Below are 27,469 nucleotides of genomic sequence, written 5' to 3'. Positions count from 1 at the left end.
ACTCACATTGCTGATTAGTGGAAAGGGGAGATGTATTAGGTTTCCCTGAAGATTTGAGGTCCTTAAGCAAGGAGAAGATACATTTTTCAGGATTACTGCTATTTTTGATTTTGTCTGCAAAATAATCATCTCTTTCTTTCTTAATGGATTTATGGTACTTTTTGATGGCTACCTGATATTGTACTTTCAGAGCTGGATCATAATGATGGCTCCATGCTCGTTCCATGGCTTTGCAAGTTTTTCCTGGCCTGGGCCAAATTGTTGTTGATCCATGGGCTCGACTGGCTTCTGCGACTTAGAGACAGCTTTGCGGGGATAAGAGAATCCAGAGAATGCGTGAAACAATCAGACAGGATGCTATCAGCCCTTTCAGGGTTATCTGGAAGGCTAGGTGTTTGATTGAGGAGAAGGTCACAAAAGCGGTCAGCATCCAAGTTATGCCAGGGGCGCTTCAAAACGGGGTTCTGTGGGACATCCAGAGGAGTTCCTACTCCCTGCAATGTTATAGGTACCAAATAGTGGTCAGACCAGCTCATAGGGAGAGGCAGGGTAACTATAAGAACAGGTAGATTGGAGAAAACAGGGTCCAGCAGATGCCCTACTGGGTGTGTTCTGTTTGGGACACACTCTATTAGTTGGAAAGCAGCAAGATCCGCTGGGAAATTGCCAATCTCACTGTCTTGGTTCGCTTCTAAGTGCAGATTAAGGTCCCCAATAATGTTCAAATTAGCCGACCAGGCAGCTAGTGGGCCAGACGCAGTGATTAGGGCTTGTCACAACAAAGAAGGGGATTGAGGCTTTGAAGGCCGCACCAATAGTCAAGTTCCTAACGTTAATCAAAGTCTGGGTGCAACTGGTCTAAGATACAACCCCCTAGATCCCAAAATAGAACACATAAAAGATTATTTGTTCTGTAAATCTAATTTCACAAATTGACCTCGCACACCAAAAAAGTTATATAATAAACACAGTATCAATGTTCAATCTACATTCGTATTGTGAAAAAGGACAAGATTGAAACCGTTCTCCCAAGAAATTTGTTCAAGTCAATTTTCTTCGTTTTATTCTTTCTTTATTTGTTCAAACACTCGCAGATAAAAATAGCTTCCCTGAAGTCTTTGGAGGGCCCTGGGGGGTGGTAAATCAAGAGCCCCAACAAAGTGAAGTTAGCATTAAAGGACGTTTTTAAAAGTACACCTTTATAATCCACAATGATCTACTTTGTCAAGGTGCAGGTATAGCCAGTTTTAAAAATAATTGCAATGCCATCACCCCAGCCCCCTCTGTTCAGTGTCTTAATAGTATACCCCTGAGGCAGGGACAATCTTGACTCTGCCTCCGTATTTGCAGTAAGCCATGTCTCAGTAAGGAAGAGAATATCAGGAACCTCATCCTGGATTAAGTCAAACACTTCAGAGAAGTGTTTAACAAGCAAGCGGCAATTTAAACTAAGGAGCTTGACGGCAGGCAGGGGAGAGGGTCTAGAAATTGTGTCTGTTAGTGAGCTAAAACCGCAGTGTGTGCAAAGAAAAGGACCCTCTAGAGGGGCACAAGGCAGGTGTGCGCATGGACTAATCCTTGTTCTAATAGCAACTTGGTCGTCCCATGAGTAGGACCATTTTAGGAGGGTGTAACCGGCAGCATGTCTGGCGTCTGGTGTCATCCATGTGCGGATGGGCACAGACGGGCTTGCCCTTGGCGCACCAGCGGCGCGCCCGCGAAACCGCAAGCATTAGGTAACCGGGGGCATGTAAGTAAGCCCAACAGCAGTTTTAAAACATAAGCTAATACATAGAAGTTGAAGCATAAAGATAAAAGCAATAAAACAATGCGAGCCGGGAGCTCTAGACAAGCGTAAGGTAAGGTGCACTTAGTTAGTTTAAAAACCTGTGTAAGATCTATTGGAGGTTTGTGTCATTGGGTCATTGTTTACTTACCATTTTTTCACAGCCTGAAGTGAATCAATTAACATACCTCACTACTAAACAAAACTCTTATCTTTTGGTCTGTTTTAAATATAATGAAAGGCAGGATTAGATATTTACTTCTTTTAAGATTCTGGCTACAGATAGTTTTGCTGTCTGGCAAGAGCTGCTGTCACCAATTTACTGCTCCAATCTGTGCAACAGATATGAAAGCGTTGGACTTTGGAGGGCCAACATTTATTATTCCCACTCCAGTCTGTGCAACACTAGGGAAAGTGTTGGATTTCACAGTAGCGAAATTTACTATTCACACTCGGGTCAAGTCAAAACAACTTTATTCGATTGCTGTTTCAGACAATCATAAAAACACATAAAAAACATACATTCATAACACAGGATAAGAATAAATATTATTTACATAAAGTTAGGTGTAAAACTCATGAATAAAAATAGCATTCATTAAAATCTATGTAAACTCAGTGTTTATACTGCAACGCTTATCCTATGGCTAAGGACTTTCTTTAAAAACATCGCTACCCTCCAAACTCTATGTTCATTATCCAACAAATGCAATACAATAAAAAGCCGGGCAACATTGTCTGATCCCCAAAGATTTTAAAGCGTGACAATCCATACCTTCCCTAATTCACTGTAAAATCTACAAAATAGAACATGGATAGTTGATTGTTCTGAGTAGTTGTCACAGGGACACAGTTGAGTTTTTCAGTCCCAGTCATTCCTTATTGGAAAACTGACAAGTTTGTGGAAAATTCCCAGCCTAAATAAAAACCTTGTAGTGGTCTTGCCCGCCGTGCGCTCTCTGCGCGTGGGCAACTTAGGCTTTGGTCTCGTGCTGCCCGTTGGCATGCACGTCGGATGACTGTTGGCTGACAGTTGGCCGGCCGTTTTACTTGCATCCGGCTTCTCGGGTGGGACTTGCATGTGGGAACTAATAAAGAAATATACATTCAACATTTAACGTGCCTTCGAGTTATTACAAACCTGTTGTAAGCACCAGGTACCATTGTTAAATACGGTTGCTTATTAAAAGTTGTTAAAATCAGCTGGTTGTGCTGGTAACCAGTCAAAATATCGAGTTTTTTTATCGACTAGACATAATATCGAGTCAAAAATATACAACAGACATAATATCGACTAGACATAATATAGACACCAAAAATATCGAATTTTAGGTTAAGTTAATATTTTTTTTTTGTGTAATATAAATCTGTAGCGGGTTGTGGGTTTATAGGGGAATAGGGTGGGAAGTAAATTAATTATAATTAATTAAATATGTTAATTTATTTATTGTTATTTATTTAGAATTCATTGTTAATTAATTATTAATTGGTAATTAATTAAAATATAATTGGTAATAAATTTTAATTGATTAATTGTTAAATATTTTAATTTTAGTAATTTATTTTCTGTAGCGGGTTGTGGGTTTATAGGGGAATAGTGTGGGAAGTATTTTAATTATAATTAATTAAATATGTTAATTAATTAATTGGTAATTATTTTGAATTAATTGGTAATTCATTTTTAATTAATAATTAATTAATTGTTAATTGATAATTAATTTTAATTAATTGTTTAATTGACAAACATGTGAATAATATTTTTTTTCAGTAGCGGGTTGTGGGTTTATGGGGGAATAGGGTGGGAAGTAATATAATTTTATTTAATTAAATATGTTAATTAATTAATTGATTGGTATTTATTTAGAATAAATTGTCAATTAATTTTTAATTGGTAAATAATTAATTTTTTAATTGATAAATAATTTTTATTAATTGAATAATTGATAATTATGTGAATAATATTATTTTATTTTTAGTAGCGGGTTGTTTGTTTATAGGGGAATAGGGTGGGAAGTAATTTATTATAATTAATTAAACATGATAATTAATTAATTGGTATTTTTTAAAATAAATTGGTGATTAATTTTTAATTGGTAATTAATTAATTCTTAATTGGTAATTAAAATGTAATAATTGATTAATTTATAATTATGTGATTTATATTAATTTATTTTCACTACAGTGGGGATATTAAAATTTACCCCTACGCTATCCAATGCTTTCCCTACTGTTGCACTCGCTGGAGTTGGAATAGTAATTTTTACCCCTACGCTATCCAACCCTTTCCCTACTGTTGCACTCTTTGGAGTGGGAATAGTAATTTTTACCCCTACCCTACCCAACGCTTTCCATACTGTTGCAGTTATTGGAGTGGGAATAGTAACTTTTTATCCCTATGCTATCCAAAGCCTTTCCTACTGTTGCACTCGCTGGAGTGGGAATTGTAATTTTTACCCCTACGCTATCCAACGCTTTCCCTACTGTTGCACTCTCTGGAGTGGGAATAGTAATTTTTACCCCTACGCTATCCAACGCTTACCCTACTGTTGCACTCTCTGGAGTGGGAATAGTAATTTTTACCCCTATGCCATCCAACGCTTTCCCTACTGTTGCACTCTCTGGAGTTGGAATAGTAAATTGTACCCCTATGCTATCCAACTCTTTTCCTACTGTTGCACAGTTTGGAGTGGGAATAGTAATTTTTACCCCTACGCTATCCAACGCTTTCCCTACTGTTGCAGTTATTGGAGTGGGAATAGTAATTTTTACCCCTATGCTTTCCAAAGCCTTCCCTACTTTTGTACTCGCTGGAGTGGGAATAGTAATTTTTACCCCTACGCTCTCCAGCGCTTTCCCTACTGTTGCACTCTCTGGAGTGGGAATAGTAATATTTACCCCTACGCTATCCAACGCTTTCCCTACTGTTGCACTCTCTGGAGTGGGAATAGTAATTTTTACCCCTACGCCATCCAACGCTTTCACTACTGTTGCACTCTCTGGAGTTGGAATAATACATTTTACCCCTACGCTATCCAATGCTTTCCCTACTGTTGCACTCGCTGGAGTGGGAATAGTAATTTTTACCCCTACGCTATCCAACTCTTTCCCAACTGTTGCAGTCTCTGGAGTGGGAATAGTAATTTTTACCCCTACGCTATCCAACGCTTACCCTACTGATACACTCGCTGGAGTGGGAATAGTAATTTTTACCCCTATGCTATCCAACACTTTCCCTACTGTTGCACTCGCTGGAGTTGGAATAGTAAATTTTACCCATACGCTATCCAATGCTTTCCCTACTGTTGCACTCGCTGGAGTGGGAATAGTAATTTTTACCCCTACGCTATCAAACGCTTTCCCTACTGTTGCAGTTATTGGAGTGGGAATAGTAATGTTTACCCCTATGCTATCGAAAGCCTTCCCTACTGTTGCACTCGCTGGAGTGGGAATAGTTATTTTTACCCCTACGCTATCCAACGCTTTCCCTACTGTTGCACTCTCTGGAGTGGGAATAGTAATTTTTACCCCTACGCTATCCAACGCTTACCCTACTGATGCACTTGCTGGAGTGGGAATAGTAATTTTTACCCCTATGCTATCCAACGCTTTCCCTACTGTTGCACTCGCTGGAGTTGGAATAGTAAATTTTACCCCTACGCTATCCAATGCTTTCCCTACTGTTGCACTCGCTGGAGTGGGAATAGTAATTTTTACCCCTACGCTATCTAACGCTTACCCCACTGTTGCACTCGCTGGAGTTGGAATAGTAATTTTTACCCCTACGCTATCCAACGCTTTCCCGACTGTTGCACTCTTTGGAGTGGGAATAGTAATTTTTACCCCTACGCTATCCAACGTTTTCCCTACTGTTGCACTCTTTGGAGTGGGAATAGTAATGTTTATCCTTACGCTATCCAATGCTTTCCCAATTTTTGCTCTCACTGGAGTGGGAATAGTAAATTTAAACCTCTCGCTATCCAACGAAAAAAATATTGTATATGTTTTGTTAATAATATGTATATATAGATATATATATATATATATATATATATATATATATATATATATATATTTAAATATATATATATATTTTTAAGTTACAATAATTATTTATTAATTTTAAGTTTATTTAAGTATTTTAGTATGTTTTAATTTATTACATTTATTATTATAGTACTTTAAAATTACTTTTAAGATATTTTAAAAAATCAATATTTTGACAGTCTATATTTTTTCCTATCGATATTTTGGAGTCGATATTTTTGTACTTACCTGTTTGTAGATAGGAAGTCGATATTTTGGCATTCTATATTTTTACCTCGATATTTTGGTAAGTCGATATTTTGACTGTCGATATTATGTCAGTGATCCGGTTGTGCTGGACCGTGGGCTTAATTATCTCACTTGACATTCTGTTTGTGTCTAATAGCAGGAGGCCCTCTCTTTTTAGATCCTTTCTCATAACCATCTGCATGTTAGTTGGGTCAGCAAAATATTCTGTATGGCCTTGATCGCCCATAAAATCTCAGACATACCTTAACCATTGGGATTTTTAGGGCTCCTTCCATCTTCAAGCTCTCTGTTATTATATCTCGGTTAAGCTTTGTCTCTCCCTTTGCCCAGATCCTGTGCCATAGAAGTATAGGCTCCATTTGTATGAGATAAGAAATATATGGCAAGCCCAACTCGGCTTGACAAACGTATGAGGATGTGCCATTTGGTACAGTCAGGAGGTAGGGAAGGAAGGTGTTTTCCACAATTTGTATCGGATAGACATCGGTGAAACCTCACACCCCTGCCCCGTACATGGCTGCAGAGACACATTTCGCTTCGTAGATCTGGATAAGCTCTACTGGCGCTCTTCTGTCTGGATTTTTTGAAAAGTTGGCAAGGGCGGTTGTTGTCCTTGAAAACACTAGTTTTTTGGCTGATACTGCCTGGGCCCAGGAATCATTATGGGCAATGTGTATTCCAAGATATGGAAATCTCTTAACAGGCTCTATATTTTGTCAATCCAGAAACATGTCCCTACACCTCTGGCTACGGCGTCCACAGCTCATTATAAAAGATGTTCACCTTAAGACCGAGAGTGCTCATAAAATTAGAAAAATTATCTAAAACGCTCTGCAGTCCTAATTGCGTACGTGACATCAGGACTGTTGTGTAAACATTGTAGAATTATACGGCCTACCACTTTAGTCAAGGAGTCTAATAGTGAGATGGGTCTGTACCATCCCGGGTCTTGGCGGTCCCCCTTTTTGAAGATTGGGTCAATAATCTATTCCCCCCAAGATGCTAAAAAAGGGGCGTTAATTACTAACCCTGGGCGAAGCACTACGCTACGCTCGCGGAGTTTGCGAAGTTTTCGCAACTTCGCACTACGCGTGCTGCACGTAGCACAGTGCGAACATGCGTAGTGCAGCGTAGCGTAGTGCAGCGGTCATTTTTTGCTTGTTCGCGGTCCTGAACGTCATGTTCGCGACCGCGAGCAAGCAAAATGACATCCCGGCGAGATTCTCAACGCGAGGAGGTCAGGTTTTTCATTGTGAGTGGTTGCGCATGCTCGCGACCGCTCTCAATGAGAAACTACCTGTTCGCGTAGAGAAAGCTGCCGCTCGAGTAATAATCTACTCGAGCAGCAGAAAACTACTGCTCGCACTGTGCAAGATGCCGTTTTCAATGCTTGCACAGTGCCGGATGCTTGTCCGCACTGTGCAATCATTGAAAACGCATCTTGCACAGTGCGAACATGCTACTACGCAGCTCGCGTAGTGCAACGTGCACTTCGCGTAGCTTCGCGCAGCGCTACTTCGCGAACTACGCCCAGGGTTATTAATTACCTGGGTGATAATTGGGCCCCATAGGGTCTTCTTTGACTTAAACAGGTCTACAGGGACCCAATACGGCCCAGGTGCATTCCCTCCCATACTCACTGAAATGGCCCGATCTACTTCCTCCAACGTAAATTGGAGATCTGTGTATTGGATCGTAGAATAAAGTGTTGCTTCCCTATGGTAATGGTTTAGTTGAGCAATGGAGCTTCCCTCACCATTGTTTAACCTAGAAAAATGCCCAATCCATTAATCGGCTGTTATAGCAATTTCTATTGTCGGGTAGCCTCCAGGGTTCAAGAAAGGTGCCTTTACCGCCTTTCAGAAGGCTGCATTATCATTCATTAAAGAGGCCTTCTGTATGGATTCCAAGGCTTCATTTCTCAGGGCACTTTTTCTATCCTTAAGTGCATGCCTATGGTCCCCCCGGCCTGCCTCACATCATTTAAGTTTCTATGGTTCTTGTGTAATGCGTATTTTAAATTAGTAAGGGCTTGTGTGCAATTTGAGTCAAACCATCCCTGGTGTCTGCCTTTTTTCCGATTCTGTATGAATAGTTATTGTTTGAAAGAAGGATAAAATACTGTCTGGAGCAGCTGCTTCGCTTAGACAAACGCTAATTGACATTTTGTTAGCACTTGCTTTGTGATCACTAAAGGATCCACCATGGCCCAACACAGACGTTAGCCTTTTAGCTTATCAATTGTTATATTTGCTAAATTCGGGTCAGATTTGTCTCGATTTCCAGGCTGGCTTATCGGTAATGTTACACAGAGCCTCAAGGAAAAATGGTTACTTATTGGCTTGTCATCTACTGAGAACGAGCAAAGTCTACAGGCATGACTATTTGACAGTAGTATAAAATCTATAGTGGTACACAAACCTCTGTCATTAAAAGTGTGACACATGGGAGTTGGTGTGATGCATAACTCATTGGCAAACCCAAGTCAAGGCCAAAAACGATGTTGTTATACAGCTCTCCTAGGGTGGTATGTCGAAAATGGGTGTTACTGATCCCTTCATCATTTGTAAAACCACATGATTTACCATCCGCATTTGGGCACAAAGCACAGTAAAACCCCTCCCGCCCCCAAATTAACATTGTATTCTTGGTATTATCGCTATGCAATGTTTTCAAATCATTAGCCAATTTTCGCAGGGTGCCTACAATTTTTCTGGGGGTATATTGTTATACAAATTAGCCAGTACCATACAGTTCTTTTGATCCACATGAATTTTAATCAATTGGTAGTATATCTTCTCTATACACATCACTACCTCTTTAATTTTTAGCCTGTTGGAGACATAGGTGCAAAGCCCTCCCTTTGACCTTCCACAAGACCCCACAACAGCTGGAGTATGAAATATTTTAAATCCCTTGATATGGATTATGTCCTTTTCCCACGTCTCCTGGAGACACAAAATGTCATAGTATGATACAACATCAGCCCAAACCGGGTTGGTCAAATTGGAACGTAAACCTGCAATGTTCCAGGAGACAAGCTTACAGAGGGTGTTATCACTGTTATCAGGAGAGATGGTTGGTATTACATTCATACATGGTGATCCACCAATAATGGTGGGTATCCTTCCTGAGATTACGGATTTAATAGGTTTAGAGGACACCCCCGGCATCAACTTGATGGTACTGATTCCATTTTCTCCCTGCGCGATAAGGGCTGAGGGTGACAGGTAATTACTTGTGGTTTTTAAAGCCTGGGCAGAGGTATTTTTATGTGTACGCGCTTTATCGCTTCAGTATATATTTGAATAGGGCTTGCATGTGGGGTAAGGGGCCCTCGAATGAGTCAGTCAATCTATGCCTTCTAGTGAATTGAAAAAGTCATATTGGTTACTGACTGGTACCGTAAATCTAGTCTGTGTGTTGCCCAGGATTCTATCCTCCAGAGGATTCAACCACAGGTCTCTAGGGGGGTGATAAAAGTAGCCCAATGGTAGAATATTAATATCCTGCAACATGATGGACTAAATACCAGCCCTATCAAAAATGGACTGCACCAGACTAGGAGACCTAAAAGGTAAAACCACACAATCACAGGCTAGTGTTTTAGTTGTTTTACCAACCCATCCTATTTTTCGGGCCATCTTGAACTCCAAAAACAGGGTATTAGTTATTCCTGTTCCAGCGGTCAATAAATGTTCAAGGGCCTTAGATAGTAAGGGCGGGACATTTGCTGACACAACCCTGTAGGGATTTGCTTCTGCTGGAAGATGCAAGATCAGATTTGGGTTTAGACATTCTCCAGAGTTTGGCCTTCGATAATTCATTGTGTTTATAGGCCTCGCCACATCTCTCAGTGTAGTATTTCCCATTGTAATTAGGGCCTCAAGTGGATGTTTTACAGCCTGTATGATTATGGGAATCGGGCCATCTAAAGGAGGCAGAACCACAGGGTATTCTGATTGTAGGGATGTTATTAGTTGAGTTTGGAGGTCGGCTCGAGCTAGCCCTTTGGCTGTAGTAAGTGTGTTGGATTTTGGAGGGATATAATTTACTTTTCCCACTCCAGTATCTGAAACAGTATGGAAACAGCTGGATTTAAGAGGGGTGAAATTCACTATTTCCACTCAAGGCAGCTCAACAGTAGGAAATGTTTTGAACTGCAAAGAGGTGAATTTGAATATTCCTACTGCAGTCAAAGCAAAAGTAGGGAAATAATGCACTTCAAACACATTACGTATATGGGTAACCACACAAATGTGGAAAAAGTATTTAACTCTAAGTAAAGAAAATCATTAATATAAAATAATGTGCATTTAAAAAAATAAAAACAATGAATCACTTGATATAATAACTATTCATTAAAAAGAATTTCAGTCATTAATGAATTCCCACCCTGTACCCCTACAAATCTAGCAGCATGCACCTAAAATATAACACAAAATATAAATTTTCCATAACTTACATATTTAAAATAAATTAAATAGTTAATTAACAATTAATAATTATTTGTTAATTATTATTTAGTTAGCTTCCCACCCTAGACCCTACAAACCTAGCATCCCACTACTAAAATAAAATGAAATAGACTAGGTTTTCCTTAGTTTACATATGTAAAATTCAATTAAATAATTAATTTGTAAATAATAATTGATAGTTAATACATTATTACTTAATTAACTTCCCACCAGCATCCTGCAACTAAAATATAAGTGAAATAAATAAAAATTCAATAAATTGCATAATTAAAAATCAATTAGACAATTTATTAGCAATTAATGGTTAATTGTTAATAAGTTATTACATATTTTATCTTCCAACCTTCCAACCCTACAAACCTAACAGCGCATATATAAAATATAACTAATATAAATATTACATTCATTGCGTAATAAATATCAATCATATAATGAAATGTATTAAATAATTCTGAATTATTTATTACCTAATTAAATTCTCACCTTATTCCCCTACAAACCCAACAACACGGTACAACACTACAATGCTTCTATCAAAAGCTAATAAAGAATTCAAAATCACATAAAATAACATGCTATATTTCAAAAACTATTATTAACCTTTATATAAGCAATAGTAACACATAAAATGAAGATATCAATTAAAACACACTAAATTAGTAAAAACAGTATTTAAAACAACTAATATTGATAACAATATTACTTACCTCAAAAAACAAAAGTTCTTGACAACAGAATTTCTGCATCATAATATTTCTGTCTCCCGCTATATTTATTGAACCAATCTTTTTCTTAGTATCATAAAGAGTCATAATAAAAAGAACACAGCTTCATGCCTACATCCAGAGGCCGGCAAAGCGTACATCGTGCAAAGTTACACAGCTGTATTCCTACAACCCTGGGGCCGGCAACATCTGAATAAGTGCGTCAGGTCGTAACAAGCATTGAGACTCCTCATTTCTACAACCAGAAGTAAAAATGAAAGAACACTCCTGAAATAACCCGCCCTCCCCCACCCCACCCCATCCCGCACCAGTCTGCCCACCCTGTTCATTCCCCTGTCACAGAGTCACAAATTGTTTGTGAGTACTCCCTCTATTAAATGCTGTAGTGGTATTTAGGGGTGACCTGCGGCAACAGTTTAAGAATTTTAAGGTATTTAGGGCATGTGATGTTGCGTACTTCTTTGGATAGTAGATGTAGAAAAGGGTTCCGTAGCTCAGCATAAAACTCCCCTTTCTGGTCCACTACCAGTGACATTCGTTCCATAGCGAGGATTTGCCAGAGTCGATGCAGGCATGCATTAAATTCTGGGACAGTGTCTTTTCCCAAATGGGCTAAGATGGCTTGTCGTGCTGCTTATAAGGCTAGCATGATTTGTCTGCCTTTCAAGGAGCGCAGAGGAAAGGTAATGGGATTCGATAGCCCTAAAATGGTATATGCTGGGAATCTAGGTATAGAAGTGTCGACAGCCTCATCAATGTTATCCAGGACCTCCGTCCAACAACGCTGCATTTTGGGACAGTGCCATAGGAGATGTGCTAGGATCCCTGTCGTCCCGCAACCCCTCCAGCAGAGCTCAGATTTGCTTTTATCCCAGCTGTGCATCCACGCTGGCGTATAATACCAGTATAAAAAAACCTTAAAAGCGGATTCCACCCGCCGTATTAGGTGCTGTGTGTTGTGTGCGATAGAGTATATTATCCCAGTCTTTAGCAGATAGTGGCCTCTCCAGCTCTGTTTCCCAACAAATTTGATCCTTTGTGCATTGCCCTGCATTGAACTGCAGTGAACATAGCGTAAAGCTCAGAAATAAAGCGTTGGTCATCTTTTTTACAGACTAGCCATTTTTCGAATGTCGTGAGTGGTCGAGACACCCCACTATAGTAGGAGGACGCTGTAACTCAGTTGTGTAATTGGTGGTAGGCAAACTCATCAGAAGCTAAGAGGCCATAATCACATTTTAGCTGAAAGGAATCAACCCTTTTGTGTTGAAAAGAGATCCGAGTCTCTTGCATCCTTCTTCTCTCCACCTTTGGAACACTGCCGAATCCCGACCCGGTGGAAAGTCTGGGTGTCTACTATCGGGGTTATCGGCGAGGGAAAAGTGGTCCAGCCACTTTTGCTAGCCACCGCATCCCATATCGTCAATGCTGGGGATGTGACTGGCGAGGGGTCGAGCCCCCAGGCCCGTGTTTAGGGGGCAGCCAAATCTCTAGCCAAATGTTAATTCCAGCCACCTCCAGGTTCATGAAGTTCCAGTGCTTACCGGACAATGGTCTGTTCCATTCAACGACGCATCGGAGGAACGATGCCTGATAGTACCTTTTAATCAGAGGAAGCCCCAGTCCCCCATCTTTTTTCTGGAGTGCAATTTGGCATAACAAAAGGCAAGGTTTCTTCCCTCCCCACACCAATTTGTTGATTAGAGACTGTAATTTGCCTAGCACTTTAGGCGATGCAGCCATTGGGATCCTTTGGAATAAGTAAAGAATGCTGGGTAGGACTGTCAGTTTAACAGCCTTAATACTTCCAAACGATGCCAGCTGTAGTCGTGCCCAGTTATCTAATGCCTTGGCTGTGTGCTCAAGCAAAGTTACATAATTCAGTGGCACAGTACATGCAATGGTTGGAGCGAGCCGGATGCCCAAGTACGATATGTCTTGCTGGATTCATTGGAATGGGTACTGGTGCTGTAAACCATCCCCCAGGTCTTGAAGGATCAACAAATTTAGGACGTGCAATTTGGTCAAATTCTTTTTAAACCCCGACGTATCTCTGATTCTGTTTAGTTCTAAGAGTAAAGCAGGAAGGGTGGTTTGACGATTGGTGAGCAAGAAGATCACATTGTCAACCTATAAGCTGACCTTGTGGATATCCTTCCCAAACTTGAGGCCTTCAATTTGGGGGTTATCTCTTAAGCGTTGTGCCAATGGCTCCATATATAGAGAAAAGAAGATGGGGGGCAGAGGGCACCCTTGCCATGCCCCCCGTGAGATTGGAAACGTAGCAGATTTTATCCCATTCACTCTTACAAACGCCCTGGGTGCCATATATATGCAGTAAATCCATTTTATAAAGTTCTCCCCCAACCCAATATATCGTAGAGTGTCAAACAGGTAGGTCCAGCTCACTCTGCCGAACACCTTCTCGGTGTCAATGGATAGAAATAATGCGTGCCTGCCTGATCTCTGCACACTATCGATTAGGTGAAAGAGGTGTTTCGTGTTGGGTCCCCCTGTCTGGTAGGAATAAAACACGCTTGGTCAGGATCTATTAAGTCTGCCATTAGAGGGTTGAGGAGCGCTGCTAGGATACTAGAAAATATTTTCGCATCAATGGGATCTTTGGAGGGCTTTCAAATAAGAAAGATAGCCGCCTCTGACAAAGATAGCCGCCTCTGACATAGAAACTGTCACCGCTCCAGACTCCAAAAATTAATTGAATCATTTAGTTAAAAAGGGAGCCAGCTCCTGACAAAAGGATTTATAAAAACAGAGCTGAATAGCCATCTGGGCCCGGTGACTTTCCAAGTTTCAAGCAGGATATTGCTGAGATTACCTCTTCTATGCGGGTGATGCTATCAAGCTGGTCTGCAGTAGCTTTCGGCAAAGGGGAGATCGCACAGTTCTCTAAATAAATGCGAGGGTCTAGCACCAGTGGATCCAGCCCTGTATAGAGAGTGTGGTAGAAAGATCTAAAGGCCTCCACTATTTGCGAGTCGGCATTAATCTCTTCCCCCCTTGGATCATTGCTGCCTGCGTTTTAGCCCGTAATCAGTGTGCCAGGAGTTTACCACATTTGTCGCTGCTAAGATGGAATTTATGGTGCAGTCGGAGGAGTGCATACTTTGCCCTGCCAAGATCGAAAAGAGTAGCCGTTTCTTCTCTAGCTCCCTCCACACCCTCGGTGCCCCCATTTGTTTATGAATTAACTCCATCTCTGCAACTTCCTGCTCTAACTCTTGTTGCTTTCCTTTCCAGGCCTTGTTTTCCGCCGCCGAAATTGCAATGAATTTGATGCGTATCACTAGTTGTAAAGCTTCCCAGACAGCGGCTAGAGATGCTGACCCCACATCATTAATCTGTAAATAGTCAACCAATATTTGTTTGATGTTAGCCACCGATTCTGAAGAGTGCAGGAGACATTCCTGCAATTGCCAGCCAGGAGGGGATGTCTGAACCAGTTGTGCGGGGAGAATAACCTTGATTAGTGCATTGTCAGATAATAATCGAGCCTCTATCGTAGCATCTATTAATCGGCGTGCTTAGGAGGCGGTGGTAGAAAGTGGTCAATCTGTGCATATGTTTTGTGAGCTGCAGAAAACCCCAGGGTGTTGCGTTTGCCATACGTCCTGCAATCTGTTATATATCAGCCATCCCAGTCCCCGGGAGGAGAAGGCCCCAGTTTGGACCGACCTCTACCCTGATCGGTCAATGCCTGCGTCCATTACCAGATTGAAGTCCCCCCTATCAAAAGGGCTGAGTCTGGGGTCAAGAGCACCTCTGTTAAGGCTTTAATAATAAATGGTTCTTGTTGAGTGCTGGGATAATAGAGAGATGCCAGTGTGATGCATGCGCCTTCCCATTGTACCCGAATTGCTAACAAGCGCCCCTTTATTTCTACAGAAGTAGCTATAACCTTGCCAGGGAGGTGAGCTCTGATTAAGATTGCAACACCATTTTTCTTGGATGGGCCAGAGGAACAGAATTGTTGTGGGAAGCGTTGAGAGCGCATGCGCGCAGTATCTATAGAGAGGAGGTGAGTCTCTTGTAGGAGACAAACATCACCATCCGAATTTTCTAGCAAGGAAAGGATGGCCAACCTCTTCACCGGGTTGTTCAATCCCCGGACATTAAGGCTTACGATCTTTAAGGTCTTACCCATATCGAACAGGAAGCACGCTTATCCTTCTTTCTAGCCAGCTAGCACCCCGAGAGCAGGTGTGAACCGGTGTGGAGTGATCAGAATCTTTATATTGACTGATGCAGAAACCCCTGAAATGCAAAATAGCAACATTTAGGAACATGAAAAAAAAAACTTTAATTCAATCAATTAAAACATAAAAGGACAAGAGTTTGTCTGTAGAGGAGAACAGGTTCCTCGCAGGAGCTGGAGCAAGATCACCGCCGAGCAGCTCACCACCTCCCTCAGCCAGAACCCACCTGCCAGCACAACGAACCCCAACGAAGCAGCACGCAACCTCACGCAGTGGCTGACCGCCTGCGCCAACGACCTCGCGCCACTAAAGAACCCTCCCAGCAGACCCAGAAGCAAGAAAGCCTCCTGGTTCACCAACGAACTCCAGGACTCCAAGAAGAACTGCCGCACCCTCGAGAAAGCCTGGCTCGTCGACCAGACCACAGACAACATGACCGCCCTCAAAGACGCCACCTGCAAGCACCACCAGCTCATCCACACCACCAAGAAGAAATCACTGAAGGAACGACTGGACAACAATGCCCACGACAGCAAGGATCTCTTCAGCATCGTCAAGGAGTTCTCCAACCCCAGCACCGGCAACAACGACATCACTCCTTCACAAGATCTCTGCGACTCTCTCGCCTCGTACTTCCACCGCAAGATCGCCGACATCCACAACAGCTTCGGCGCACCATCCACGCACCCAACCGTCGAACCAACGCCCCCCACCACCACCCTCCGCACCTGGACCACAGTGACCACCGAAGACACAGCCCGCACGATGAACACCATCCACTCCGAATCTCCAACCGACCCCTGCCCCCACCACGTCTTCAACAAGGCCGACTCCATCATCGCACCCCAACTCCGGGACATCATCAACTCCTCCTTCAGCACCGCCACCTTCCTGGAGAGCTGGAAGCATGCCGAGCTCAACGCCCTACTGAAGAAACCAACAGCGGACCCCACCGACCTCAAGAACTTCCGCCCTATCTCGCTCCTCCCTTTTCCTGCCAAAGTCATCGAGAAGACCGTCAACAGACAGCTTGCAGCCTTCCTCGAGACGAACGGATCACTCGACCCCTCGCAGTCGGGCTTCCGATCCAACCAAAGCACCGAGACTGCCGTCATCGCAGCCACCGACGACATCCGATCCCTGCTCGACAACGGGGAAACAGCGGCCCTCATCCTCCTGGACCTCTCTGCAGCGTTCGACACCGTCTGCCACCGCACCCTAGTTCAACGCCTCAGCAACATCGGTATCCAAGAAAAGGCACTGGAGTGGATCATCTCGTTCCTCGCAGGAAGAACACAAAGAGTCTGCCTCCCCCCGTTCCGATCCGCGGCCACCGAAGTCACCCTCTTTAACGTCTACGTGAGACCTCTTGCAGCCATCGCACACCAACACAACCTCAACATCATCTCCTACGCCGACGACACCCAACTGATCCTCTCCCTCACCAGAGACCCCGCCACCGCCAGAACGAGCCTACACAAAGGGATGAAAGACGTCGCCGAGTGGATGAAGAACAGCCGCCTGAAACTGAACTCAGACAAGACGGAAGTCCTCATCCTGGGACCATCGCCCTCCGCCTGGGACGACTCCTGGTGGCCTCCCGCCCTGGGCACCGCTCCCAAGCCAACAGACCACGCACGCAACCTGGGCTTCATCCTGGACTCTTCCCTCTCGATGACCAAACAAGTCAACGCCGTCTCCTCATCGTGCTTCAACACCCTGCGTATGCTCCGAAAGATCTTCCGATGGATCCCGACCGAAACCAGGAAGACGGTCACCCAGGCACTCGTCACCAGCTGACTGGACTACGGGAACACCCTCTATGCGGGAACCACAGCCAAACTACAGAAAAGACTCCAGCGCATACAGAACGCCTCCGGCCCGACTCATCTTGGACATCCCTCGACGCAGTCACATCTCCGGCCATCTGAAGGACCTGCACTGGCTCCCTGTCAGCAAAAGGATCACATTCAGGCTCCTTACCCACGCACACAAGTCTCTCCACAACCTGGGCCCCAAGTACCTCAACGACCGCCTAACCTTCTACACGCCCACCCGCCAGCTACGTTCTACTAGCCTCGCCCTCGCCGCCGTACCCCGCATCCAAAGAGCCACCGCCGGAGGAAGATCCTTCTCCTACCTGGCAGCCAAGACATGGAACTCCCTCCTCATCCACCTCCGGCTTACACAGGACCATCTCGCCTTCAGGAAACAACTCAAGACCTGGCTGTTCGAGCAGTAGCGGGCCCCTCCCCCAAGCGCCTTGAGACCCTTCCGGGTGAGTAGCGCGCTATACAAATGTTATGATTGATTGATTGATTAATTGAACCAGTGGGGGACATGGTATGGTCGAGAGGTCGTGTGATAGAATATCTGGTATTCATCGAACAGCAGGATAACATCGTCTTGCAGGAAACATGAAACGTCCTCACACGCCCCCCGGCATCTCTCCAAAGGACCCATTCCAGAGCAGCACGACTATCCAGTTCATGGAGAGATTGGTTGTTCCGACGGTTGGGACAATGAAGTGAGAACTGCCTCTCTTTCTTTATCCATCGTCTCTGGGTCCTGTTTCAGTTTGGAGGCAGATCCACCAACCAGCTGCCATCGTGAAGACCTCCGTATGGTATTTTCTCTAGAGCCCTCTCTATGATCTGCCACCACAGGACCCTCCACTCCCAACCCTTCCAGTGTGTCTTTGAGAGAGTGGAGTTGCCTCTGTTTCCCTTGATATTTAAAGATGATGCGGAAGGGGTGGCCCAAGGAGTACGGGATCCCTTTGTCACAAAGGTGGGAGGTAATAACCCGGAATTCTCACCTCTTGACCGAGGTCGACGCCGCCAGGTCCTGAAAGACCGCAGGAAAATGGCCTTCGCATTGAACGGGCTGGGACTCTCGAGCTTTGCGTATTAACAACTCCTTTAGCTTAAAATCATGAATACTTACTAGGAAATCCTGCAGTGGTTCCTTATCCCCTCTGGGCAGGCCCACCCTATGTACCCAGTCCATCTGTATGTCTTTAGTGTCCTCTTCCCCCAGAACATGTTGAAAGAGGGCTAAGACGTAAGACCTGAGATCGTCTCCTTCCGCCCACCAAAGCACACCTCAGATCCTTACATTGTTCCTCCGAGAGTGGTTCTCGAAATCTTCTGCGTGTGCCTGCAAGTCCAAGTGCTGCTCCTGCAGGCCGATCAGGGCTTGTCGTATCATGTGGAGTTCCTCCTCTCTGCTCGCGTCGTGCTCTTCCAGAGTGGCCACTCGTTCGCCCACCTCCTAATGACAGTGTCTTTCAGGTATGCAGAGAGTTGGCCCTTCAAGTCTTGGATGTCTTCCTTGAGAGCGGAGAACAACTCTCTCATAAAGGCCTTAGTGGCTGGTCCATCACCCCCTCCATCACCTCGACCGGCCTCTTGTCCACAGGTGAGCTACTCATTGAGCTAGAAGCCCAGGCTGATTTAGCAGCTTTTCTTTTAGAGTCCTATTTTTCTTTGTGCAGGCCACAGCCATTATGCCGGCCCAGGTTTATAGGTGCTCCCCAGGGGACCACGCAGGCACTAATCCCTGCAGTTGTCTGCAATCCAACACAAGCGCCACTCCAACAGTTCTCTTCAGAAACGTCCGGGGGGATGGGCTCCTCCACCACTGCCCGTGTGCTCTGAGGGCGCGGTTAGGTAAGGAACAGCATACGTACCTGTAATCCGATTATGGACAGACCCGGTAGACTGAGACTTCCAATCACAATAGGCTGATTGATATCGCCTGGGTTGCAGCCTCCAAGAGCTCTCTCCTCACTGGGAGGTGTTGGCAGGCGCAGTCCACTCCCAAATCAGGCATAAGAATGATACGTGCATATCGCAAGGCTCTTCGGTCTGTCCTCTATCTGCCACAAGAGCCCTTGGTCTGTGTCATTGAAACACCCCTGAGATGGCCAGTTATAGATCAGCCTCCTAGTATTTTAAGGCATGGGCGTTTTGCCTGAACTGACCTCCAGGCGCCGGGGCCACTTGTCCTCTGCCTCCAGCTGTATTTTATGCACGGGCTGCCGCTGTGAAGGAGACTCGGTGGCTCGTAGCGGGGGCCTAAGGCTGGAGAGCCGCTTTTCGTCCCGGGATAATGGGATGTTATATGTAAGAAGTCTAAGTGCTAGTCACCAGTTCACTCCACGCCTGAATAGCCCCTCCCGGCAAGTGCTTCACCGGCTAATGCAAATCCGCTATCAAAGTTCCCGGCATGCAGCTAGGCCTCTCAGCCATACTCACAGGAGGCGTCTGGAGATGCAGGTCATGCACCCCAGGCTGGATTCTAGGATCCCCACCGCTCTACGGGTCCGACACCGTCCATCTAGTCACACCTGGGCTAGTAACACACAGCGGGCAGCAAGAGCGCAAGCTGCCCAATGCTCACCGCTTCTGTTGAGGCCTTGCCACAGCCAGTGCTGCATCCGCCGCCAGCAGGGTTAAAATGACTGCCTTGCTCCTCCGTGTTGAGCGGTCGGTCTTGGTATCTGGATCGCCTGCTGCGCAGAGTGCTCAGCGCCGTGCTCACGCCACTACGGAGCCGCTCTTCGTTGTGATGAACGCCACCACAGTGCCGAAGACAGGCAAGGTGCCGTCCAAGGTGACCATTGTGTGCCTAGATCACCTCCCTAAAGGTTCGCTGCCAGCCAGGTGCAATATGTTGAGGACCCCCCGATCCTCTTGCTGCCTGCATGTAGTAGGCATTTGCTGATCAATTGCTCTGGAGTCCGTTGGCTGTCCCGGCTCCGCACTCCTCGCGTCCAGCCCGGACTCTTCTCCTGCTGGTGTTTGAATTGGGCTAGCGAGGTCAATCAGGCCTCTAGAAGGCTCAACTATGGGGCTCTACTACTCTCCGCCGGCGCCCTGTTCTCTCTGACTGCATTTGGAAACCAGGAATGGGCCGCAATGCAAGGCTATAGAATGGCGATGCTGGAGGGACACGATAGTGCGTCCTATCCAATCGCCATCTTGGCCACACCCCTCGCGCTATTTTTAAAGCTATATTTTGTCCAAACACCAGGTCGAGACTTACGACTCTACCCACCAAATTTAAAAATGATTGCCAAGCAGGCAGTTGTAAAGCATTGACAGGAACCGCTATCATGGATGTATTCTTCTTTTTTTTTTTTTATAAAAAAGAAAATGCTCCCCTCGCCATTGGAGTACTCTCCCATGGCATGGGGAGCATTTAGTAGTTTTCACTGCCCTTTATCGCCAGGGTTTTCCTAGCGGTGACGGGCAGTGAAAACTGACTTCGAATTCCACCCATCTAAATCATGCTGTAGTCAACCCAAAGGTCTGCCAGTATCTCAATTAGCCTAGAGGTCTGCATTCTTTTTTTAAAAAAACTTTATTTATATCATTTTCCAGGTGATACAATAAACAATCACATCTTATAGCAAATCATCAGCAAATCTTGTCTTCCATGCATACGCGTATAAGCGTATAATAGAAAAACCCCAACCTTAACAACCTCCCTGCCCCCTGATCTAGTACTTTTCAGTACAGTGCATTAACTACTTTATGCTTCAAACGTATGAGGCAAGTCAGAGCTACAGAATAAAGTGGAATGAACAAGTAGAACAGTGTCAGCAGGGAACAATGGGCCAGATACATAACACCTGGTAGATTCAGTGGGTACAGCAGGTTAGATTCCAGGAACATATAAATCATCCAGACAGTTATACAATGGAAGTACAGTGGAGCCTAAACCTCCCCATCCTCTTCGCCCATCAATTCCTCCTCCTCCGCTTGTTGTGCTCTGAGGTAGGCCACAAGCGGGCTCCATACGTCCTTAGGTCTAGACTTTAAAGGCAGCTGCTCCGCATAAGCCTGCAAATCATCTTGCCATAGCACCATGTCTTGTAGCCACTCCTTAAACTTAGGTGCTCTGCCCCTTCCCCTGCGACATGCCACCTGCCGCTTCGCCAGTAATGTGCCCAACGCCAGTAGTTTCTTGTGTGGAGTGTTAATGTGTGCTGTAAGGCCCAGGAGTATCGTCGCAGGCGTTAGCTCAATGGTAACCCCTAACATGGCGGCCAGTCCTGTCAACACTTCCTCCCAGTATACATACACTTTAGGGCAGTTCCAGGCTAAATGTAGGAAGTCAGCCGGGCTTTGACGACACCTGTGGCATCGGTCATCTTGCCGCAGCCCCAGTCGGTGTAGGCGCGCTGGAGTGTGGTAGAGTCTGTGGAGAAATTTGAAATGAAGCAGACATAGTTGGCTGCTTCCTGAGAGGCGTTCTGTCTGAGTGCAGGCTTGTTCCCATTGTTCGTCAGTGAGAGGGGTGGGTAAGTCCTCGTCCCAAGCCCTCCTAGCTCTAGCCGATTCGGAGGGAGGGGGGGGATTGACCGGACTCTTGCATATAACAAGGATGTGGCATGCTTAAGCGTGGTATCCTGCAGCATGAGGTGTAAGGATTGGAATGTCTCCGGTTCGAGTGGAAAGTCAGTGCATATGGCCTTTGCACTCTGTCGAAGTCTAGTATAGAGGAAAAGGTCCATGAACGAGGGGGGTAGAGGTCTGCATTCTTGGCCGTAATGATACTCTGTTGCCATTGAGACAGAGTATACTTATCGCCAAGAATTATATCAGGCCATTACTTATATATTTTTGTACACTTTCTATTGGTTGTCCAATCCTGCCATGTATTTTGTTAAGAAATTCAAATGTAAACTTATTTATTGTCTAAACTAAAACTATACAATAATTATAACATAGTTTAGTTTGAGTAATTTACAAAAGTAATAACTTTAAAAATATCAAACTTAGGTAGAAGTCTCATTGTCCATTCGTTGCCATGCTATATAAATGTATAATGTAGCCAAAAGATACATTTGTTGTGAGTTTGTTCTACCCAGAAAGTTATACTGGGGTCAGTCTTCACTTCTTAGTGCCACTGCTGCTGTGCAAAAAAAAAAAAAATAAATGAAGCAGGAGATTGACTTTTCACACCCTTCTCACAAGGGCATTGGCCCAAGGTTACTTCTTTATTTATTTTTATAGGGGTTTTATATAGCATGTACTTGACCCGAATCGGGTATCAAAGCGCTTTACATAGCACCAGTTGCATTACATGAGGACACATTCATTTTTGTTAGGCACGGTTGGTCAACTTGCTGTAAAGGCTCCAGTAGGCAAGAGTCCAAGCCTAACTTTCAAATACATAGATTAATGTATTTCGTGTTTGACCATATCAAGATTGGCCATGGTGTGATATTACTTTTAAGTAGCTCTACAGAACGTCTCCTCCTTTATCACCGGTGACTAAGGGCCTAATTCCTGGTTTTTGGTGGAGCAGTGGTGCTGCGGTGCAGACCTCTGTAAAATATTCTTTTAGACACTCAAAAATAATGTCATTATTGTTTTACTTCACACATTTCCACTTCACCATCGATGACAGTAATGTACCAGAACAATCATGACTCTGAACATGCTCTACAAGCAAACAAAAGGAATTATAAAATCAACCTATTTGGACCCATGGCCCATTAGGAAAGGGAACGCACCCCACAGTTCGTTTACACAGATTTGTCAGAGATGGCACAAACCTCACAGTTTTTTACAAAACTTGAAACTACGTCATTCATGTATCTCCAACAAAACAAATTCCTAACTAACTTCTGGGTACCTATCTTTACTAAATGGCCCTGTGTGCAACCCCACTGATCATCTGACACACTCAGAAGGCCACATTTGTTTTCTCAAATCATCACTTCAACTTCTACAGTGAATGTATTCTTAATTTTCCAGAAAACATAAAGCTCCTTATTCAATGTCCTTACATAGAACCAGTTTCCAGTAACCTGACCCAAAACCCAATCAGTCGTCGTCACTCGCAACCAGGATCCCTCATTCACTTCCTTTCTGACTGAAACAACGGCATCAGACACTGTAGCTACAATACACTCCTCTCCATTCATGTTCTCAATACTTTCAATCAGTACACTGGGTAATCTAGACACCCAATTTGATTTGACCTTGGTGCTTATTCACATTCTGCATTTTATAGAATATTAGAAGTAGTAAAATAGTACTAAAATGTACTACAAAATGCTATTCACTTAACTAGATGTGGAGGTTCACACCTCGCCTCTTTATGTGTGCAAGTCTCTGCCCTGCCTCTAGAGATGCCCGCACACTTTTTAGTAGTACATGTGTAACAGGACAAAGGGTTGTGGGGAATACTTGCTACTAAATGGGAGGCGTTAGGGAGGTGTAAAGAGAGCTTTAGAGTTTAGGGAGGGAAATGCACCCACCTACAAATGAGTAAGCGTATTCCTATTCACAAACTGCACTTCTATATTTACTGCACCTGAAAAGGACCAAAAAGCAGACGTAAATGTACTCCAGGTCATAACTGGGGTAAGTCTAGCACCACACATGGCCCATCACTAGTAGTACAACACTCTAACATGAAAACTAATGGAGACTTAGGGCCCAATTATGAGTATGGAGGTCCCAGGACTGCCGTACCCATGTTTTGCGGTCCAACTACTACAACCTAATTGGTCTGACCACCAGATTGCAAGTATTGAAGTCAGACCACCACCAACCTGCCACTACCCCTCAAACACTGCCAGATCTTGGATCCCATCAGTGCCACGTAGATGAAGGCAGCTGGGGATTGAGGATATGCCGAGGCAAGAACCGCCATCAGCATTACAAGTTCCCTTTCCCAAAGCCTCTTCATGGGTGGAACCCTGCCATGAAAAGGATGGCAGAAAGAAAAGGTAGTGCCCCCAAACAGGACCTCAGGCTATTTTGCCCAGGGGAGTAGTGCATGGGGGCACATGTTCCCCCTGTTCATGCACTGTCGTGCGTGCACTGTGTGCCATCCACAACCTATTGGATGGTACCCACAGCACGGACCTGCAGAAGGCGCTGCACCATGGAGGCGTCTGCTGTGGCCTTTCTCAATGGCTGAGCCATGCCGCGGCGGTGGTACCACTGACTACGGACCGCCACTCAGAATACAGCAGTCTAAACACTGCAGACTTTACGGTATTCAGACAACCGCAGCATTGGTGGTCCAGCAGATGGACCACAGATGTTGTAATGAGACTCTTAAATTTAAAGTCCATTGAAACTAACTTTAAATGAAACTAACATGATTTTTTTAATACAAATACATTTAAGCTAATGTTTTAAAAATTAGATATAGATTTATAGAAACAAAACCTAATTATTAGTTTATTATAACATGTGTTCATCTTTTTTACTTTTAATAATCAATGTAACTTTACTTAAAAAAGATTACATTCTTTAAAAAAATTCTATACACAGTTTTTAATAATGTTTACTTCATAATAAATGCACATTTCATACTTTTGTAATGTATTTAATTTATCTATCAAACCAACTAAATATTAAATTCAGAATTATGTAAATAATGATGTAGCCTTTTTACTTTGTTCTACATTTAAAATTAATATCTTAACTTAATTTACATGAATATTTAGCTCAAAAATATGTTTACTATTTTTTTAAACTTTAACAAAGTTTTAAACTTTGCCATAGGGAAATCTTTGCCCCTGTAGCAGACTTCTCACTTCTCCCTCTATGTGTGAAAAAGTTACAAGTAGTAACGTTACAACTGTAAATTAGGCTCCACTACCTGGTTTCAGGGTTTGGAGAAGTCTCAGCCAAAGTTTGTAGTGGTAATTTTACTCCTGTAAATGGTTAACAGTCTACAGCAGTCATTTTACTACAAAGTGCAAAAGTAAACTTACCTGTGTAAAAGTATTCACCTGCAGTACAACATGGGCGCATAAAACGCTGTCTCACTCCTGACCCTGCCAGGCACTTTCCTGCCCTGACCCCCAGGACACAAATATTCACCTTGGCCAATACTGGCCCTCCTGCAGACATGTCCTTACTCTGAAAAGGCAGAAAAAGTCAGTGGATTTGTTCCTATCAGGGCCGGGCTGGCCGTAGTGGGCACCGGGTTTTACCCTGGTGGGACGGAGGGGTGGGGGCCTGTTTTGTGCCCCTGGGGGCCGGTTTTGTTACTGGGGGCCGGTATCGCAGGGATGTATGATGCAACAACTCATTCCGTTGCAACGCATGCCTTTACCACACATGCTTTTACAACGTATTTTGTTGTAAAGCATGTATGGTAAAGGTCCATGCGTGATAAAAATGTTCCCTAACTCCTGCCCGAACCTCCCCCACCCAACCCTTTTTTAAAATACCCGACCCCTGCACCAATCAATAAAGATAGTCCCCTGAACAACCCCCACTACCGCTTCCCCCTTTAAAATAAATACCCAACTCTACTCTAAGACCTAATTGTAGAACCCAGCGCGAACCCCTCTGTCCCCTGCCCTTTTTAATAAAATGCCCGACCACTGCCCTAATCTCTAAAAATACACTCCTGCATGACCCCCACTGCCCCCGCCCTTTTTAAAAGGAAAATCCAAGACCCTGCTCAAGGCCTAAATTTAGAACCCAGCGTGACCCACAACGGCCCTGCCCTTTAAAAAAATACCCGACCACTGCCCTAATCCCTAAAAATACACTTCTGCAAGGCCCGCCCTTTTTATTAAAATCCATGACCCTTCCTTAAGGCCTAAACCTAGATCCATGCGCGACCCACACCGCCCCTGCCCTTTTAAAATGTACCCAACCACTGCCCTAATCCCTAAAAATACACTCCTGCATAAACCCCACTGCACGGGCCCTTTTAAAAAAAAAATCCACGATCCTGCCCTAAGGCCTAAACTTAGAACCCAGCGCGACCCACATCGCCCCTGCACTTTTTAAAAATGCCCAACCACTGACCTAATCTCTAAAAATACACTCCTGCCCCACCCCTACTGCCCTCACCCTTTTTCCTAAACCCAAAATCTAGAAACCAGCGCGACCCCCACAGCCTTCTGCCTTTTTAAAAAATACCCGACCCCTGCCCTAATCACTAACAAATATCCGCAACAATAGCCATCATAAACATAATCCTTCTTACCTTAACAGCACGACGACGAAGCAACTCTTGAAAGAGGAAGCGGAAGGATCTCTTTGCTCCTCATAACGACGCCAATAGCCTTGACCACGCAGGTGCCTTTACCATTGTCACCAGCATATGCCCTCACCACGTACATTGCGTGATGAAGGTTATGCGTGGTAAGAATATATGCATGGTAGCGGCTGTGTGGTATAGGCCCTGCGTGGAAACAGTCGCGTTGTAAAGGCTGTTACCCGTTTTGTAGCAATGCTACAATATCAGCCCCCTGTAACAACAAGCATTGGCATTGCCAATAGGTCTCGCTTGTGGGACCTTATAAGCACATCTTCCACCTCATTATTTTGCAGCCTAGGCACATGTTCCAATGCCGCCCAGCGAGTGGCGCTGTTTCCTCACATGAGGTAAAGAAGGAAGAGAAATGCACAGCCGTGAAAGTGGCTCTCGGGGGCGCATTCCTTTGAAGTGTCGGGTCTGATGCAATTATGCGAGGCAGGCTGGTTAGGAAGCAAATGGCAAGGGAGGGAGGCTGAGGCTTTGATGTGGGGAGTCACAAGTGAAGTGAATAATTAGGGGAGGAGAACTGGCAGGCTGATAGGCAGAAGGCTCAGGCAAGCTCGTGCACGAAGGAGCTTGCTGTCACGTGATTCACGTGAACTTAAAGAAAACTGCAGCCCAAGAAGCCCTTGGTTTCACGAGGATTTTGGCTACTTGAATTCTCGCTCCGCTCGATGCGCTTGCGCGCATCGATAGGTCGCGAGACCTAAAAACGGAATCGGTGTGTCTTACTAGCTCCTCCCACACCCACACCCCGCTTCTTAGCCCAGTTGAGCCGCAGTCTGCTAGGGCTGGTTGCTGTTCCCCGTTCAGCCATGGTTCCCATAATCTTTGCGGTTATTCCCCTTTCTGGGAAAAAATCTCATATTTGCTGGATTTTAGTGCAGAGATAACCGCAGACATAAGAGATTCTGGCTCCTGGGTATCCTCACGTCC

The 27,469-nt window shown here is 44.4% G+C and overlaps 1 protein-coding gene and 1 long non-coding RNA gene across 5 annotated transcripts in view; one reads left to right on the top strand and one right to left on the bottom strand.

Annotated features, from left to right (window-relative positions):
• The window catches only part of LOC144819342 (uncharacterized), a 161,766-nt gene that overhangs the window by 32,977 nt on the left and 101,320 nt on the right, over nucleotides 1-27,469 (bottom strand). The gene's annotated exons all lie outside the window — the stretch shown is intronic.
• The window catches only part of C1QTNF3 (C1q and TNF related 3), a 762,159-nt gene that overhangs the window by 734,010 nt on the left and 680 nt on the right, over nucleotides 1-27,469 (top strand). The gene's annotated exons all lie outside the window — the stretch shown is intronic.

The sequence above is a fragment of the Lissotriton helveticus genome, chromosome 2_1 (genome assembly GCF_964261635.1).
Source record: "Lissotriton helveticus chromosome 2_1, aLisHel1.1, whole genome shotgun sequence".
Lineage (NCBI taxonomy): Eukaryota > Metazoa > Chordata > Amphibia > Caudata > Salamandridae > Lissotriton > Lissotriton helveticus.
Note: the sequence above shows the minus strand (reverse complement) of the source record. Positions and strands in the feature narration are given on the sequence as shown.